Source organism: Otolemur garnettii, unplaced genomic scaffold (genome assembly GCF_000181295.1).
Source record: "Otolemur garnettii isolate 467f Iridium unplaced genomic scaffold, OtoGar3 scaffold00007, whole genome shotgun sequence".
Lineage (NCBI taxonomy): Eukaryota > Metazoa > Chordata > Mammalia > Primates > Galagidae > Otolemur > Otolemur garnettii.
This window is the reverse complement of record NW_003852402.1, coordinates 24886191-24893172: the sequence shown is the minus strand read 5'-3', so window position 1 is coordinate 24893172 and position 6982 is coordinate 24886191. Positions and strand designations below refer to the sequence as shown.

Here is a 6982-nt window from a genome sequence, read left to right as displayed (position 1 = left end):
GGTGTATGTGGTTGGTGCCTTAGCCACTTGAGCCACAGGCACCGAGCCACTTTATCTATTCTTTATAAATGTCATACATTCACAATATTCTGTAGTTATAATATTAATAGCCAAATTATGTGAATTTTCTTTTACTTAAAAATTTTAAATGCTTCAATTAATTGTGCTAAAAGCAATACTCAATATTTAGCTTGATTATTCAAGTACCTCTCACTAGACTAATATAGAGTGGCCCCAACCTCCCCGAAACCCATAGAGGAAAAGACAGCCTCACCCTCCTGGGACTTGGACCCTTGAGCCCATGGTAACAGTGGCAGCCTGGCTGACCTGACCACCTCTGGGGTCATTTTTCCCTTTTCCAAAGGGCAACACTGTTTGTAGCAATTCTACTGGCCCATGTCCTTCAGTCTAAGCTTGGCAGCATTCCTACTGGTACAACCTTAGGGGCCTCCTATGGAATTCATAGAGGTCCAAGCCATAAGACCTAAGAGTCCTCCAACAAATCTTGCATGGATAGCCTGATTTTTATGCCTACCTTCTAACAAGACAATAACTGTATCCTTAAATCAACACACCTATTATCTCTTTAGAGATGACCGTCCAGTCACATCCTTGGTAGTCTATCCAGAATATACCTTCTCATTTTTTGCAATACAACTGGGCTAAGAATTTTCCAAATCTTCAAGTTCTGGTTCCGTTTTCCTTAACAATTCCTTCTCCAAGTTCTCTCTCTACTCTCACCTTTTACTATAGACAGCAAGAAGAAACCAGGCTGTGCCTTTACTGGCATGCTAAGAAAGCCCCTTAACTATTCTATAATAGTTCATCCCTTACAAGTTTTGCCTTTTATAAATCAGTGAACACAACTGAACCAAGTTCTCTGCCACCTTTCCTCCAGTATTAATAACACATTCTTTATGTTCTGAGACCTCATCAGAAGCACCTTTGATATTCACATTTCTACCAATCTTTTGTTCACGATGATATAACTCTTTCTCTATAAGCTCTTCTCTTTTTGTTCTGGGCCCTTATCAGAACCACCAGTAGTAGCCACATTTCTAATTCTTTAAGGCAGTCTAGGCTTTTTTAAGCATGCATCTAAAAGCTCTCTATTCTAGCCTCTACCCATCAGCAATATTTAGATATTTTGTAATAGTGACCAATTTCTTGGTACCAATATCTTTATTGGTTTGCTAGGGCTTCTTTAACACAGCATCACAGAGAGTAACTGTGAGAAATTTATTTTCTTGCAATTCTGGATGTCACAAGTTTGAGAACAAGGTGTCAGCAGAGGTTTTTTCTTTGTTCATAGATGGGGGCCTTCTCCCTGTGTCCTCAGTCTGAGTGTCTGTGTCTCCTCTTTTCTTTTCTTTTTTTTTTTAGAGACAGAGTCTCATTTTGTTGCCCTCAGTAGAGTACCGTAGCAACACAGTTCACAGCAACCTCCAGCTCTTGGGCTTAGGCAAGTCCCTTGCCTCAGCCTCCCAAGTAGCAAGTAGCTGGGACTATAGGTGCCTACCACAATGCCCAGCTACTTTTTTTTGTTGTTTTGTTTTGCAGTTTTTGGCTGGGGCTGGGTTTGAACCCACCATCTCCAGCACATGGGGGTGGGCCCCATACCTTTGCGCCCATGCCCAGCTATTTTTTTGTTGCAGTTCGGCTGGGGTGGCTTTGAACCCTCCACACTCTGTTTATGGGGCTGACGCCCTACTCACTGAGCCACAGGCGCCACTATGTGTCTCTTCCTATGAGTTATTTTGGATTAGGGTCCACTCTAATAACCTCATTTTAACTTAACTACCTCTTTAAAGGCCTTATATCCAAATACAGCCAATTCTGAAGTGCTGGAGGTTAGCACTTCAACATGTAAATTTAGGGGCAGGGGGCAGACACAATAGCTCCTAACACTCAGGAATAAACCTAGTAAGAAATGTGTAAGAGGCATGTGAAGAAGCACTCTGGGAGGCTGAGGTGGGTGGATTGCTTGAGCTCACTAGTTTAAGACCAACCTGAGCAAAAAGTAAGACATCGCCTCTACTAAAAATAGAAAAACTGAGGCAAGATGGCTTGTGCCCGAGATGGAGGTTGCTGTGAGCTATAACACCACAGCACTCTACCTAGGGCAATAGCTTGAGACTCTATATCAAAAAAATAAAAATAAAATTCTTAAGGCTGGGTGGCACCAGTGGGCCAGTGGGTAGGGTGCCGGCCCCATATACCAAGTGTGGCAGGTTCAAACCCAGCCCCAGCCCCGGCCAAACTGCAACAAAAAAATAGCTGTCCGTTGTGGCGGGTGCCTGTAGTCCCAGCTACTCGGGAGGCTGAGACAAGACAATCACGTAAGCCCAGGAGTTGAAGGTTGCTGTAAGCTGTGTGAGCCTCGGTACTCTACCAAGGGCGATAAACTGAGACTTTCTTTATAAAATAAAATAAAATACTATCTAAAGACAAGAAAAACTGTAACTGGAAGAACATAAAAAGAAATGGTTACAATGACTACCATCAAGGAAAGGAATTTGGCTCAGCATGGCGGCTCACAAATGTAATCCTAGCACTCTGGGAGGCCTAGGCAAGTGGATCAGATCAGCTTGAGCAAAAGTAAGACCCTGTCTCTACTAAAAATAGAAAAAAACTGAGGCAAGAGAATTGCCTGAGCCCAAGAATTGGAGGTTTCTGTGAGCTATGATGCCATGACAGCTTGAGACTCTGTCTCAAACCAAAAAAAAAGGAAAGGAACTGAAGTCTGGGAACAGGGATGGGAGGAGACTTATTTTTCACTGAATAAGTCTTGGTCCTTCTAAATTTTGCTTAAATACAACTATTACCCACTTCCTAAATAAAAAAATACTTGAAGAAATCTTTTCCAGAAATCCTAAATCAACACCAATGTATCAGAACATTTCTCTAAGAAGCTACCTCATAATGACAACTTAGGTAAATTCTTTGTAATCATTCTTTGATTACTTAAAAGCACATGAATAAGAAAGCATGAATTCAAATGTGAATACAATTATGTGAGCTAACAATTATGCTAAGATTGGCTACTATTTTATTCAGTCAAATAGACCAGAGTATGAAAGTATAATGTGTGTATGTATACATGTTTAATTATGTGCTTTCTCATTAGCAATGTTACAGGTAACACAATGTCACTGGACTTGAATGCTAATATTCTTAGAATGATACTCTCGAGTACTGAATTCAATTATTCATATTTTTTTCTGTTTAGGAAAAAAGAGACAGATACTACAGTGGGTTCTTAACCTTTCTTGGAATTACAGAATCCTTAGAGAATCTGACTATAGCCACACACCTTTCTCAGAAAAATATATACAAACATATATTTTAGTGGATTCCATATTTGTGATCCAGCACATCGATTTTCTGTTAATAATTGTTTCTGTGCAAACCCTCTGCACTACTACAGTACTCTAGAATTCTTGTCTCATATTGCTTCATAGGTTCACATGACCCAAAGCTGTTAAGCAACAGAGACTCAGGGAAAGTTTTCAGACTATCTGCTTTACTTATCATCTATCTCAATTTGTGTTGACCAAAACAGTAACAAGAGGACTTGGCAGAACAAATTTGGACTAGAAAGGGAGAGTAAAAAAAATTTTTCCTTTTTTGCCACTCCCCAACATACGTCTTCCATTGTGACCCCAAACTATTCATTATATCCTATTGCTAAGCCTGGTGAGTGTATGTCAATCAAATAGTTATCTTAAGATTCAAGTCCAAGAAGGCAGATAGAGTGAAAAATTCAACTCTATAATCCTATTTTCATCATTACCTACTTCCCTTCCTAAACTATCCATAAACCAAACACCCATGAACATAATATATGAAAATAGACTTATGAAATAATTCATATACATCCTACAATCTTGTTCACTTAAAAATTCCATTATTTAGCAGCACCTGTGGCTCAGTGCGCAGGGCACTGGCCCCATATACTGAGGGTGGTGGGTTCAAACCCAGACCTGGCCAAATTGCAACAAAAAAATAGCTAGGTGCTGTGGTGGGTACCTGTAGACCCAGGTACTTGGGAGGCTGAGGCAAGGAAATCGCCTAAGCCCAGGAGTTGGAGGTTGCTGTGATCTGTGATACCACCGCACTCTACTGTGGACAATAAAATGAAACTCCGTTTCTACTTTAAAAAAAAAAAAAAATCCCATTATTTGGGGCGGCACCTGTAGCTCAGTGGGTAGGGTGCCAGCCACATACACCAAGGTTGGGTAAACCCAGCCCAGGCCTGCTAAACGACAATGACAACTATAACAAAAAAATAGCCAGGCATTGTGGCGGGTGCCTATAGTCACAGATACTTGGGAGGCTAAGGCAAGACAATCACTTAAGCCCAAGAGTTTGAGGTTGCTGTGAGCTGTGACACCAGAGCACTCTACTGAGGGCGACATATAATGAGACTCTGTCTCAAAAAAAAAAAGAAAGAAAGAAAGAAAGAAAGATTATAACACTGTATTTTTATTGCACTCTCTCTGTTTAGATTTTAGATACACAACTGCTTGCCGCTGTGCTACAACTGCCTTATTCAGTACAGTAACATGGTGTACAGGTTTGTAGACTGGCTAGACCACAGAGCCTAGGTGTGCCACAGGCCATCCCATCTGGTTTGTGCAAGTACCCTCTGTGATGTTCAAATATGACAAAATTGTATAATGACACATTTCTCAGAACACACCCCCATCATTTAGTGACACATGAATGTATGTTTCCCAAAACTAAGTTTAACCACAAAGATGAGGCAAAACATTAGTTCTTTACAGACTGCTGGTATGAGGTTACACTGTTATATAAACAATTTGCCAACAGGTATCAAGAGCTTCAAATATGTTCATGTTCATCAACCTAATAATTTATTCAATATTCTCCCATTCAACGAATACTCATTAAATGCTATTATGGGCCAGGCATTTACAGAATGCTTACAGAACTGAATCACATCTTTATCCTCCTGTGTCACTTTAATGGCCAAAGAACAAAGTTTTGACTTCGTTCTTCCTAGTAATTGTAAAAACAAAAACAAAAAAACTTTTTTTAAGTCAAGAGCCTCACTCTGTTACCCAGGCTAAAGTGCTGTGGCCATCAGCCTAGCTTATAGCAATCTCAAACTCCTTGGGTTCAAGTGATCTTCCTGCCTCAGACACCCAAGTGGGTCTACAGACACCCACCACAAACACCTGGCTTATTTTTTCTATTTTTAGTAGAGGTGGAGTCTCTTGCTCAGGCTGTTCTTCAACTCCTGAGCTCAAGTGATCCTCCTACCTTAGCCTCCTAGAATGCTAGAACTACAGGTAGAGCCACTGTGTCCAGCCTGTTCAATATTTATTAAGCATTCACAAAGTGACTGGTACTGTAGACAAACTTATCTCCCATCACTCTCAAGAGGGGCCCTCTGTTCAGATCACACTAGGATGTTTTTTATTCCCCAATATACCATTCTGATCTCCTTCTCCCTCATTTAAATTCCATCTAATCTTTGAGACTCAGTTCAAATAGTTTTTTGCCCAATCTTTTTGATTGGCCTAGCATTCCTATTTATACCAAGGATGTTAACTAGGATTCAGGAAAAGACTTCTGTTAAGTGCCAATATTAAATATAAAATTTTATATGGAGATGCATTTTTCTAGAGATAGTTCATAATAGATTTTAAGAGGTTGCAGAGAATCAAAAAAAGCAAAGAATTTCATTTATACTATTTATTGTATGCTGTTTCTTTTGGCATTCCAAAGATGGAAATTATACATTTTACGTGGCAGACACACAGACAGTAGACATTTCACAAATGTTCCCTACCACTGATTTTGTCTCCTTCAAAACCATTCCTGGAAGAGACTAAATTGCCCTTACAAATAAGGATGCAGTTAGTTACATTTAAAAGCGATGGGCTTTTCAGTAAGTTGAAGTATACATCTCTTAGATCTAATAATTGAACACATAGTAAGTTTTAAAACTCTGAGAGTATCAACTAAGCACAGAGAAGACATTGCTCAAGAAAACCTCAAAGCTGAAGGATTTCTGGAGGCACAAAACCCCAAAGGCCTTAATTTCAAGTCTTTTTGTTTTGCTTTTCCCTTCCGCTTGTTAACAGGCTGACCTACTTATTGAAGGTTATGGACAACTTGGCAAGTTTGTATTTCATAAAATGATATTTGCAAGAGTTGGAGGAAGGGTGTCTAAACAAACAAAAGAGCTATTAGAAGTTTGGGCGTGCCCAGGGCAGAGAGGATCCTGGACTGCTCGATTTCTTGTCCTCAAAACATGGACAGCAGGCCGGGCCCAGTGGCTCACGCCTATAATCCTAGGACTCTTGAAGGCTAAGACAGGTGGATTGCTTGAGCTTAGATCAGCTTGAACAAGAACGAGACACTGTCAAAAAAAGAAAGAAGAAAACAAACAAACAAACTAGCCAGCGTTGTAGTGGGCGCCTGTAGTCCCAGCTGCTTGGGAGGCTAAGGCAAGAGGATTGTCTGAGCACAAGAGTTCGAGGTTGCAGTGCGCTAAGACACCATGACAATCTACTTAGGCCGACAGAGTGAGACTCTGTCTCAAATAAATAAATAAATAAGTGAAAAGGTGGAGGGTGTCATTGTGCCCGTCCCGTTTAAGCACGAGAATCAGAGAGCAGCCCCACGAAAAGGGGTTAAGGCCGGAACCGCGGCCCCGGAGCGGAGGGCCGGCCTCACTCGGCTCTCACCCGAGTCAGCCGTGCGCCCCCAGACCCAGAGCAGCCCGGCTCGGTCGCGGCGCGCAGCTCCCTGGGGCGGGGAAAGCGACGGCGCCGAGACGGAAGCTTTCCCTCTGGGTGAAAGGTCAGAGGGGCCGCGGGAAGCGCCGCAGGAGAGGCGGCCGTGCGCGCCGAGCCGCTCGTGTGCGGCCCCGCGCCCTGCAATCTGCCTCGCCGGGGCCTTGCGCGCCCGGCCCTCCACTCCGGCGGCTCTCCGCGCTCCCAGCCCAACC

At 42.1% G+C, this 6982-nt stretch overlaps 1 protein-coding gene across 1 annotated transcript in view; it reads right to left on the bottom strand.

Moving 5' to 3' along the window:
* The window catches only part of NR2C1 (nuclear receptor subfamily 2 group C member 1), a 57370-nt gene that overhangs the window by 50037 nt on the left and 351 nt on the right, over positions 1–6982 (bottom strand). The window lies entirely within an intron of this gene.